The following is a 13019-nucleotide window of genomic DNA, read 5'->3' as shown; positions in this document are numbered from 1 at the left end:
CCCCCCCCGCCTTTTTTTTTTTTAGAAGATGAAGTTCAGAGTCAGAGAAGGAAATACCAACACGCCTCTTACTGCCATTGTGACTAGCTGATATTGGTTGAGAGCTTATAGACATTAGCACTGTGCTAACCGATTTGTCTGCCTCTGCTCCCACATCCCTACAGCCTTCTGGGGGGCAGTACCAGTAACTACCCCCATTTTACTGGAAACGGAGGCCCGGAAAGATGAAGTAACTTGCCTCAGGTCACTTGGCTAGCAAGTGTCAAGTTAATATTTGAACAAGGTCAGCCTGGCTTCACGGTCCTCATTGTACACTCTGCTTTCCCAAGGTTCTGATGGGGAACTCAAGAAATTTTTTTTTATTTTTTTTTAGCTTCAGATATATAGTTAATAGGTTTGGTAATTAATGTGTGTAGAAAGCTATTGTTCAGGGACTAGAATGTATGACTGGACCTGCTCTGATTCAGGAGACCCGCAAGCAATTCGACCTATGAGGACTGAAAGCACCCACGATGGTATCTGAGCCGATGTGCTCTGGGGAGAGAAGGGCCTGGGCCCAGGATGCAGATAAAGAATCACGGGTCAGTGGAAGTAGGGATGCTCACAAAATCACCGACTGCTGGTCTTATCTGATTCACCCTTTTCTCTGAATTCCAAACCCTTTGCCTACACTTTTCTCCTCCTTATGAAAAAGGTCAGTTTGAGATGAGATGGAAGAGTCTTTTTAGGATTCATAGCCCACTGTCTTCTCAGATCATGGGCCATCTGAATAAGGCATCCATAGAAATTCAATCTTTGTCTCTACTCACTGGCTCTGGTAGTGACAGGTAGGTAGCATGAATGCTGGCTTTTCTAGTTTCAGCTCTATAGTTAGCAGCAGGGCTGGAATTTCAACCCAGTCCACCTGCCTTCTTAAGAAGTGGGTAACAGACCTCCTGTCATCTCTGCTTCTGTTGGCCCCGTCTCTTCTGACGCTGTGTACTCCTTTGCCATAGTGATGCCTCTGAATGTGTCACTTCCCTATCCTGTTCTTCATATATCTCATTGTACGTATTTCAGGAAGTTTATAAAACTGATATAGTCAGTGGTGGTGGTGCAAGGAAGACAAGAACTCGGAGAAAGCTGGGGTGGGGAGACGTTCCGATCAGTGGGTTCAACAGCTCTGTGGGATCCCCAGTTTGGTGGTCCATGGGCCCTGTGCTGTGGCAGGGCTAGCCCCTTCCAGCCCCAGTTGCTGAGCTGGCCTGTCCCTCTTGAGGTCAGCAGCCCTCAGGCCCTGGACCTCCCAGGGCTGGCCACTGTAGGCGCCTGGAATTGTCACCTTCAGGTTCTAGGGGGCTCGTGGCCGCCAGGCCTGGTGAAGTCCTAGCCACTCGTCACCGCTTCCCAGCTAATGACCTCCTGGCCTGGCCACATCTCAGCTAATTTCTGCAATTAGGAAAGCTTGTTTTCAGAGGCTGAAACAGGAACTTTTCTGAATTAGTTTTTATGGTTCAGAGCCTTTAATTTGAGATTTAAAAAACATCATAGCTCGCCAAAAACCAAATAAACTGCAGCTAATGAAATTCGCAGAAGTTCTCGGAGAATGCTTCTCACTGGTGCTCCTGCATGATTTATTGACAGCTGGTTGTAAAAACAATCTTATTAAAGGTCATAATGTTGGGGTTAAAAAAAAAAAAAGAAAAAGCCCTTTAATTTATAGCATAATTAGGCCTCCTCCAATAGCTCCGCTGCCAGGGCTGTCACTTAGGGCTCTGAGGAAGCCCTTGGTGTTTTTCATTATATCACAGCGAAGGAGATCCATGCTCCTCGAGGGGCCCCTGACTTTCTCTTTATGGCCCTTTTATTGCTGCTAAAATAGTCAAAACAGGGGGTTGATTAGAGCTGACTGATGCCTACTGATTATGGGAACACCTCTTGTTGGGGGGGAGGGAGAAAAGGTAGGAGGGGGTTAGGACTTCAGGACATGCCAAAGACAGGAAGGGAGGGGACTGTGAAGCTTGCCTGGGAAGTGTGACCAGGCTTCCGGGCTCTTCCCCAGACACTTGTGGATTGAAGGCTGACCCCAGGCAGGCGGGGCTGGGGTGATAAAAGGCGTGTGGAAGGTGCTAATGCCTCAAGGAAGAGGACAACCCCAGGGCAGGATGTATAAGGGAATAAGAACCTAAACAAGGCAAATGGGTCCCTGGGTAGAGAGCACGCTGCAGGCCTGCTGGTAGTGAGGGAACAGCCCAAGAGTAGAAGGTGGTAGTAGATTTCACTGGCCTTGCAGAAGGATGAGGAGACTCGGTGTTTGTGTATTGAGATGGGGGTGGGGAGGTGGCAGGCCCCGATCTCCCACCTCCATGAGCCCCAGGTATTGTACTATGGGGCCAGGTCTCCAGGGCTGTGCTTATGCAGTGGGGGAACTTGGGAGGGGTGATGATACCAAACCTGACCCTAAATGCCCTCACACCACCCCCAATCCTTCATTCTTTCCCAAATCTCAGGCTCTTGTTAGGGGAGAAGCTCAGAGCTTCAGCTCTAACCACAGAGGTCACACAGCCCCACCTGACCCATGGCAGCCTTCTTCCCAGCTCCCAGCCCTGATCCCTCATTGTCAGGCCAAGAGAACCATGGGTCCTGGAGCTGCCCTGGACCCTGTGTGTGTGTGTGTGTGTGTGTGTGTGTGTGTGTATAGGATGGACTATCCTTCCGCCAGTTTTGGTTCCTGGGTGTGGCTTGGAGCTGACCTAGAAAGAGAAGGGTGACTGTGTGGGGCTTCAGCAGCCAGGTCTGCTTCTCTGGGGCTCCTTTGTTGTCTGCTCTGCCAAAAGTTGGGGTGAGTGCTCCAGGATTCATCCCAAGCTTCCTTGTCTTGTCCAGGCCAATCACATACAGTCCCGTCCCCTCAAGTCTCATCAATTCCCATCAAGTCAAGTCTCATCAAGTCTGTCTCTTCTTTTCTGAAGTTTATCAACCATTTGAGTTTGTCCTCCATCCTGCATGAAACTGGGGAGTACATCTCAGTCTCCTGGCATCTGCTCAACTTTTGGAGGGGCAAGGAATCCTATTTCTGGCTCCTCAAAGCTGAGGGTCGGACCTAGGCCTGTGGTGGTCTCACCAATGGCTTCACACTTTGGAGATGCAGCCATTTTCCTCGCCTTTCTCCTCTCCTTCTCTCTCCCCTGTCCTCCTCCTTTCAGAATTAAGTCTGAAAAGGTTTATTCAGAAGTAATATTGTGAAAGGAGGCAGTAGGATTGGGCAAGGAGAGTCTTGAGAGAATGATGCAAAACGGACAGTCTCTTCTGCCTCTTTCCACAAGGTCACAGGTTCCACACATACGCATGCACACATACACACACATACACACACATACACAGAGCAGCAGGGAAGGCCCTCTGGGTGCTGCCTGTCTGTGTCCGCTTCAGAGTGGGAGCCAGGATGAGTCTAGAGCTGAGAGGAAGGAGCCTTGTTATAGAATCTGGCATTTTTCTGAGGAGTTTCTGATGGGGCACTTAAGAACTTAAAAATGTTTTTAGCTTCAGATGTACAGTGAATAGGCTTGGAAATAAGTGTGGAGAGATCTATTGTTCAGGGACTAGAATGTTTGACTGGACCTGCCCTGACTTCAGCAAGCAATTCGACCTTGGTGCCCTAGGAGGACTGCAAGTGCCCAAGATGGTATCTGAGCCATGGTGCTCCGGGGGAGAACAGCCTGGGCCCCGGATGCAGATAAGGAATCACGGGTCAGCAGATGAAGGGATGCTCAGAAAATCATGAACTGCAGTTTTTATCTGATTAACCCTTTTCCCTGAATTCCAAACACCTTACCTGTACATTTCTTCTTCTTATAAAAAGCGTTGGCTGGAGATGGAATGGAAGATGGTCTTTCTCAGGTACATAATCCGCTGTCTTCTCAAATCGCTGGCCATCTGAATAAAACACCCAACAAGATTCAATGCTTGTCTCTGATTAATGGTTCTGGTAGTGACAAGTAGCACAAGGGCCAACTTTTCCAGTTTCACTCCCTTAGATTTTTTTTTTTAATTTTTATTTTTTTACCCAATTTCAACTTTAGCCAGAGAGATATATAGAGAGATAGATACATCAGTAGATAGAGATAGAGAGATAGATTGACTGGAGAGAGATTGCCCTGCTCCTTGGGTCAAAGTCCTTAGACATGGCATTCAAAGTTCATGCAGTATAGATTATTGAATACCTACTATGTGTCAGGTACTGTGAAGAAAGATGGGCTTATAGAAATGAACTTAGAGAATTTCCAGGCTGAGGCAGAGAAGGAGAGACAGTATAGAGTTTACCACATTACATGTGGTAAATGCCACCAGGGTCTAGGAGAGTATTAAGGAAGGAGCAGGTAACTGCTTAGCACATGTATGTGAGTGTGTATGTGAGTGTGTAAGTATATATTGGTTATGTGACCATACAGGTGTGCCAGTGGTTGTGTGATTGAATGTATTTGTGAGTGTGAAAGTATGTGTATGATGTTGTGATGTCGGAGTATGTGGCTGGGGGCACATGAGTGTGTGTCAGTGATATGCTGGGGGGTTGGCCTGGGGCACCTCTGATAGCCTTTGCAAAGGGTGGACGAGCCCAGAGAAGGGATGGTCTCTGCTGTGCTGTAACCCAGTGCCTAGCACAGCGCGGGCTCATAGGAAAGGGTCAACACACATGTTCTGAAGGGACAGCTGCCTCCCTAGCAATGCAGGAAATAGGATCCGGTGTGTCAGCATTAGCTGTGGCCTTGGTTTCTTTTCAGGTTTTGTCCTCTTGGACAAAGAAAGGGAACAGGAGAGTTTCGTTTTGTTTTTCTTCTAGATGTTAGTAACTGAACCTAGAGGGTAAAAGGATAAATTCTTGAAATAACTAAGTGCTGCAAATGCCCTAGCCCTTTAAATGACCATGACTCAAGTCAAGGGGTTGTGGTTCATTTCAATTTATTTCTACAAACTTTTTATACTTTCTAAATAGGCTTCCATTTTTTTTTTAATCATAAAAAAATGTTGTTACAAAAGGAATCTGTCTTTTCCATGCAAACTTGGGTGGTAAGGGTGTAAAAGCTGCTTGGGGTGCTGGTCGTTGGACCCTGGGGTGAGTGCAGACCGCTGGCCCCTTGATGGCGTGCCCCAACCTGCAGTTTCTTGTTCCGGCCTTCGCTGCTCCTGCCGACCAGCCCCGGGGGCTTTGTGTCTCAGCCTCAGTTATTTGTCTTGTTTCCCCTTGATTGACAGGTCATTTTGGAGTCACATTTCCAGACTGACCTCTGCCTTCTCTGACAGAGCACAACTCCGGGGCTTACCTCGGGCCTCATGCTCTGAATCCCCACTTTTCCCATCTCACAGTGAACCCTGTACCATGCAGGTCACAGGACTGGCACCCCTAACGGGCTTTCCAAAGTCAGGAGGAGGCTGGATATAAGTCGTAATGAAACATGCTGGTGTCTCTTTAAAAAAAAAAATCTAGTGTCTCTCTGTGGATTCTTCCATCTTCTTAGAAGCTGGCAATTATTTATCATTTATAAATTGAAGATAATCCCATTTCCTGATAACTGCTGGCAGACCGGGGTGGGGGGAGATGAGTTTCTTAAGAACTTTCATCCCAATCTGCTGTTTGTAGAGGAAGTAACTAAAATGCCTCTATTTCTCAGCTATGAAGTTCTAAGGTCGGGTTCTTTCCAAATAGACTTCTGAGTATTAAATCCTTTAATAATGGCAATAGCTTCCTATCAGATTTTAAACCAGTGGTTCAAGGCAGGTTTCAGGCTACAAATTGCAGACAGCTGTCGGTCAAGGCTATCAGATTGTGGGGCAGTGGTGAGTCCCTCCCCAGAGATCATTCCTTTCCGTCTTGCCTTTGACCTAGGGTGAGGTTGGAATTGGAACTAACATTGGGGCCGAGGTGATTGGTATAGGATTGATTGGAGTTGAAGTTGGCATTTGAGCTAATTGAATTATTTTATTTAGTGTTTGTGTTGGGTTAGATGAGGCCTGGGCTGGGGGTCATGCTGAATTTCCATGCTCATTTGGACCAAACCCTTGCTCCTGCTGTGCAGTTTTGGACTGAAAAAGATAAAGACATACTATTTTCTCTCTGGGTGTGTTTAGGGGTGAAATGCCACATTTGAACTCCATGGCCTAGGAAGCCTGGTGTGACCCCGTGTTGGGGTGGATCTCTTTTGGCTCCTGTGGAGGCAGGAAGGCAGAGAAGTTAGTGGGCAATGGTGCTATGAGTTTCCTGTGGCTGCTGAAATAAAGCACCACAAACCGGGTGGCTTAAAACAACAGAAATGCATTCTCTCTCAGTTCTGGAGGCCAGAGGTCTGAAATCAAGGTGTGCACAGCTCGGCACTGCCTCCCAAGTGTGTAGGGGACAAGACTTCTTTGCCTTTTGTCAGCTCCTGGCAATCCTTGGCTTGTGGCAGCATTGCTCCAATCTCTGCCTCTTGTCTTAACGTGGCCTTCTCCTCTCTGTCTGTGTCTCCTCCTTGCCTGTTTCTTAAAAGGACGCTTGTCTTTGAATTTAGGGCCCACCTGGCTAATCTGGGATGATCCTTAATTTAATCACATTTGCAAAGACCCTTTTTCCAAATAAGGTCAAATCCACAGCTTCAGGAGGTTAGGACATGGGCATGTCTATTTATTTATTTATTTATTTATTTATTTATTTATTTATTTATTATTTTTTAAAATATATTTTATTGATTTTTTACAGAGAGGAAGAGAGAGGGATAGAGAGTTAGAAACATCGTGATGAGAGAATCGTTAATCAGCTGCCTCCTGCACACCTGCTACTGGGGATGTGCCCACAACCAAGGTACATGCCCTTGACTGGAATCGAACCTGGGACCTCTCAGTCCGCAGGCCGACGCTCTATCCACTGAGCCAAACCGGTTTTGGCACGGGCATGTCTATTTAGATGCCAATAGGCATCAGAACCATAAACTAGTCTAGGAAAATTTCTTTTTCATTCATCAGAAATGTAAAACTGCAAACAAGACTTGGTTCTCATTAACACCAAGCCAAGTTGGATATCCTCTCCTGCCAGGAATATACGCAATTGAAAACGCATCATACATTTTTCATTTTTTCACCAAAAAAATTACAATTTAATCAGAATTCCTGTGTTTGTAGGGCACACATTTGCATTAATGCTACAAATAGCTGGAATGTTTGTCTGTAAAGTCATGTGTTTGTGATTCTGAACTTATCACTGAATCATATAAAAATATATAAATGTATTGCTCATTTGAGATGAAATTCTGACATCAGTGAGATAATACAAAACTTTTAGACAAACCACTAAAATAAGAAGTCAACAAACTGGTTAACGAATATTGTCAATTTTAAGAATATATAAGATGAGTCACTGTGTAAGAAAACTTGACACACCCTGAAATACTATATCTCATATATGAAAGGGCCTTGATAGTGGTTTTTCCAAATATGACAACAATCCTAAACATTTTATGACCTTACCAATATCAAATTGGGAAGCTAAAAAAAAAAATGTTCTAAACCATCAACAATAAAAAACGAGTTTTGATCAACCATGCTAGAGGAAAGACTGAGTTATTTTACCATCCTCTCTATAAAAAAAAACCACAAAACTTTTGATAGAAAAGAATCAATAAAGGTACAAAGCAAAAGAAATATTTTCCGCCAAAAAAGTATCATAGGGGTTTGTCAGGCAGTTAATTAATTAATAATGTTATTTTTCTGGGTTTTGTGATATTTATCAGTATAACACTTTATTTTCTTGTGGCTAATTTTCTCATTCTGAACAAATACTGGTATACACTTTCCTATCAATTTTGTATTCATAAATTTGCCTTCTTTCTCTTAAGAGTCCTCCGTCCTCAAGTTATGCCCGTGTCATTTAACCTGGATCACGCCTGAGTTGGAGCCCTTCACTTGGAGTGTCTTGCTCCATCCACCAGACTTTTTCTTGCTTGTATCCTTTGCCTTCTCCCGTCTCTTCCCTCATACCTTTTAGGTTGTTCCCAACCCAAGGACATGTCAAGCTTTGCAGTTACTCCTTCAGTGGTAGCTCTGTCCCTTTCCGATTGCTGCTGACGAATGAAAAGTGATGCATCTGCTCTCGAGCCCCACCCTGCAACTTTCCTATTAAAACAGCCCTTGGCAGGGTCCTCACCCATCCTCTCTCCATTCTCTCTTTTGCCCATGCCATCTGGTCATACAGCTTTCGAAATCACTTCTCAGAGGATGACCTCACAGGGGAAATTGCTACTTGGGCTTTCTGGTCCAAGTCCTAGTCTTGTTTTTACAACTGCCTACTCTGTTGCTCCAGCTGGGTGTTCTGCTAGGCTTTCAGTATCCATGTAACCCATCATCTCTCTCCTCTCCAAACCATCTTCTCTTGACATCCCATCCTCCTAGTCCCTTATATTTTAATCCAGGAAGAGAAGTGTCATCTTTGTCTCTTTCCTGTTCGTCACTCCTCTTAGTTCATCCAACAAACATTACTGTATATTTGCTATTGTGCCTGATATCATGGTAGGCTCTAGACAAAGTCCCTATCCTCAGGAGCACATGTCCTGGTAATAGTCTGTTGATACCAACTCACTGTGTCCCATTCTTTGCCTTGTCACTGCCATTTTCATGTTGATTTGTGGGAGCTATTTATATTTTCTGGTTCTGAGTTCATTGTAGAATTGCAAATATCTTCTCTCTGATTGACATTTCATTCTCTTTTAATAAACAGATGTTTACAATATTAATTGAAGTGCAATTTATCAATCTATTCTTATATGAATAGTGCTTTTCTTATGATGTTCTCTTAAAATTTTTTTTTAAAATCTACTCCAATCACTTCAGTATTTTTTAATACTGATTTTTGGGTTTACTGAACTAGATTTTGAAGTGTAGGACCTGGGGAATCCATGCATTTCAAAGCTTCTATGAGTGCATATGGCTTTTAAACACATGAAAAGTTTCTCAACCTTATTTATAATGAGTACAATGCAAAATATAACCAAGTGAAATGTTATTTTTCTCATTGAAAATAATTGTGGATCAAAATGTTTTATAACACTGTGTTAGCCTAAGCTAGTGATCAACAAACTCATTAGTTAACAGAGCCAAGTATCAACAGTACAATGATTGAAATTTTTTTGAGAGCTGAAAACCGACTTTTGCGCATGGGCCACGAAGTATCAATTGCACTGTATGTGCGCGCCCGCACATGGTATTTGTGGAAGAGCCACACATGTGGATAAAGAGCCATTTAGCAAAATCCATTGTAACAAAACCCATGCACATGTCCTTTTATTGGCCTAGCAGTTCTAAGAATATATCCTACTTGTCTTGTACTCACAGTTATGTACAAGGAAGTTTGTTACATAAATATTTACTGAAGCATTATTTGTAATAGGAGAATATGGTCAATTACATAAATATCAATAGTCACACAATGAAATATTAAGTCAGTAAAAATAAGACAGTTCTATATACAAATGTGAGTGACAACCACATAAGTGTAATAGAGATATTGTAGAACAATGCATTTAATTTCCTACCAAATATGTAAAAACAGATTTTATATGCATATGTATCCTATATAATAAAAGGCTAATATGCAAATTGTCCCCTTGACCAGGAGTTGGATAGGGAGTTTGACCAGGGGGCAGGGCCAGCTGGCCAACCGCCTGCATCCCCTCCCCCATGGCTGGCCTGGCCCGATTGGGGCAGGCTAGCCAGACCCCACCCGTGCACGAATTCGTGATATATCCATGCATATCAATAAGTGTGTATGTCTATACCTATATATGCTAGTGTATTCCAATATACTTATTGAAGGAAAGAGTAAATTTATCTACAATAGTGGCCCCTGGGTGTGTTGAATCCACTATACCCGTGGTCGACAAACTGTGGCTTGCGAGCCACATGCGGCTCTTTGGCCCCCTGAGTGTGGCTCTTCCACAAAATACCACTGCCTGGGTGAGTCCATTTTGAAGAAGTGGCGTTAGAAGAAGCATAACTTTAAGACATTTGGCTCTCAAAAGAAATTTCAATCGTTGTACTGTTGACATTTGGCTCTGTTGACTAATGAGTTTGCCGACCACTGCACTATACGTTTTCTATATGGTTGCCCTTTATAGACCATGGGAATGTGTTCCCTTTCTTCCATAAGAGCTCCTCGGGTGACTTGGTTGATCATCATGTGTCTCAGGTGAGGAGACTGAGCCCAGAGAGTTTGGGCTGAGGGATTGCTCAGGGCACCTTCCTGCGAGTTAATCACCCCCTCTCTTTTCCACCTTCCTGCCCTGAGTTGGCCACCGACCCTCAGAACCAGTTTGTCCTGCACAATTCTTGCCTTCTGCCTGGGAGCCGACCACAAGCCATAAACCAGGCACCCCCTCTGTGGCTCTGGGGGGAGGGAGAAGCCTCACGTGCTAGCCACCATCCCCTCCCGACCTCCCCGAGGGTGATCTATGGCTTGTCAGAGGTGTGGGTTCTCGCCACTTGCCGAATAAAAAGCTTCTTTGTTCTCGGGAGTGAAAATAACCCTAAGATAAATGCTGGGGCTAGAAGAGCTCAGGGATGTTGGGCTCCGGCTGCCCCAATGCTCTTCCCTGCAGCAGAAGGTCTGAGGTTGGGGAGGCAGGAGCGGGTTTCAGAGAGATTATGGCCACAGGTCCTCAGGGGATTGTGAGCTGTGAGCACTTCTCAGATGCCAGCCAGCTCCCAATACCTGCCCGAAACCTATTCCCATGGCCAGTAACTCATGGAAACTTCCTATCGCTCCTCACTTATTGGTTATGACACAACCAACCCCCCATAACTTCCTCTTATTCCTCCTCACCCGGAGGCCCCTCCCCAGCACCCCTACAAAAAACCCCTTTTGTCTTCCCACCCCCCTCCCTTTTCTCCTTGCACCACTGGAGCCTGCATTTCATTTCTCTGGCTGTTTTGGAGAAAGGGCGTGACCCAGCTCTGCACCTGGCTGTTGCAAACCCCATAAAATTCAGGGTATGACTCTTCCATGGGCCATAACCTCCTCCCTTCTCTAATCCAGCTCAGGCAGGACTGAGTTGGAGGATTCGAGAGCTGCCAGGAGAGGAGAGAGGGAGGGGGAGGGTTGCTTCAGGTTGTTAGTAGTTTCCAAAGAAAGCCACAGGCAAGGTTGGAGGCTCTTTTTCTCCATCCTTCCTCAGGTTTAACCCAGTAACTTTGGGAGGTGGTCCGAGACCCTCCAAAAGCCGCAGAAGGATGGAAACCCACAAGGGACAAGCAAGGGTGAGAATAGCATCAGAGTCCTCTAGGGAAGCCAGGGGCTCTGGTCCCCCTACCCAAACCCCAGTTCTGGCTTAGAAAGGAGGAACTCGGGGGCTTAAAGTCAGAGCCGCAGAAAGGACTTCAGAGAAATCGTCATAAGCCACCACCCAATCTCTCCCTCTTGATAGCGTGGTTTGTGTGCATGAGGCCTGATGGGAGGGGGTGGGAGAGGGTTGGAAATAGAGGTACAGAGAGATTCAGGACCACAGAGCCCCTCTCCTGGTGCCTGTGGGCACCTTGCTGGGGCCTGATGAAGTGGGATGCTTGAGGAACAGGCTTTGAACTGCCTGGACTTTGCTCTCCCATCCCTCTCCTACCTCTGCCCAGTGGGGCTTTCCCAGTGCCTTAATGCAGAAAGTGCCCATTTGATCCTCCGTCCACAACCTCCACACCAACACTTTATCAGCTTTGCTTCTCTTTGGTTCTGTTAGTTTGCACTGGACAAGGTTTGGGGTGAATCATGGTTCTGGGTGTGTGTTGAAGAAGAAAAAGGGGTAGAGATGAGAAGGATCACTTACTGAATCCTATGTGCCAGACCTGGCGGGGAGACACTTCGCCTCTGCAATCTTTTTTTTTTATTTTTTTATTTTATTTTATTGATTTTACATAGTGATGAATTGATAGGGATAGAGAGCTAGAAACGTCGATGAGAGAGAAACATCGACCAACTGCCTCTTGCACACCCCCACAGGGGATGTGCCCACAACTAAGGTACATGCCCTTCACTGGAATCAAACCCGGGACCCTTCAGTCCGCAGGCCGACGCTCTATCCACTGAGCCAAACCGGTTTCGGCCGCCTCTGCAATCTTAGTTAAGGCTCACAACGGCAGTTCTAGGAGACAGCACTGCTGCCACTTCACTGAGTCTTCATGAGGTCCAGCGGCGACTTGCCCCAGGTCGCATGGACGGAAGGCTGTGGACGGGAGCTGCGATTGCAGCTTGGTCTGGCTGCTAACGTATGATGCGTTGCCCTCAGAAGCAGGCTGTCCCAGGATGTGCTCGTGCTGCCTGGCTCAGTGCACGAAGACTGTGGGCACTTCTCAAATGCCAGCCAGCTCCCGATACCTGCAGGCCCGAGGTAACCTCTGGGTAGGGTGTTGGGAGAGCTCCCAGTGCTGCCGATGGACCTTTAACTAGATGGACCTTTAACTAGATGGACCTTTAACTAGCCAATCAGAGCATTCTTAGAGGCACCAGGCAAATACCCCAGGGATTCTGGGTGATCGGGCCGCCCAACCATGACCTCTGCCACCTGTTGGCGCGCAGGGATTTCTTCTGGCTCCTTGCTGATTCTTGATTCCCCCCTGCCCCCCACCTCCCCGGCCTGGGCTGGTGAGGGGCTGGCTTTGTGCTCAGTTGCTCAATAATCTGTGAAGAAATCAACCCAACTCTTGCCCTGGATTCAACCAGGATTCGCCAGCATGGGTTTGAATGGCATCGTGTGATTTGCCCATGCTGGGCAGAGGTAAAGCGAGTAGGCTAAAGGGCTTCAAGTTAAACTTTTCTAGACTAATAACTATGCCTCTCATTATGACTCCCTGCCCTTGCCTTCCCCTGCTGGCCTCCCAGGACTCCCACCCCCAATGGCTTTCCTTTCACTCAGGCTGACATCACACTCACATTTTCCAAAAATTCCCCCAAATTACCCACAGTCTTCTTAGCTCCTGCTGTCGTCTGGAATTACACATCCTGAATGCTGCCCCCCTCTCCCCCGCCCCGCCCC

Source organism: Pipistrellus hanaki (assembly GCF_964339955.1).
Source record: "Pipistrellus hanaki genome assembly, chromosome: 12".
Lineage (NCBI taxonomy): Eukaryota > Metazoa > Chordata > Mammalia > Chiroptera > Vespertilionidae > Pipistrellus > Pipistrellus hanaki.
This window is presented reverse-complemented; position numbering follows the sequence as displayed.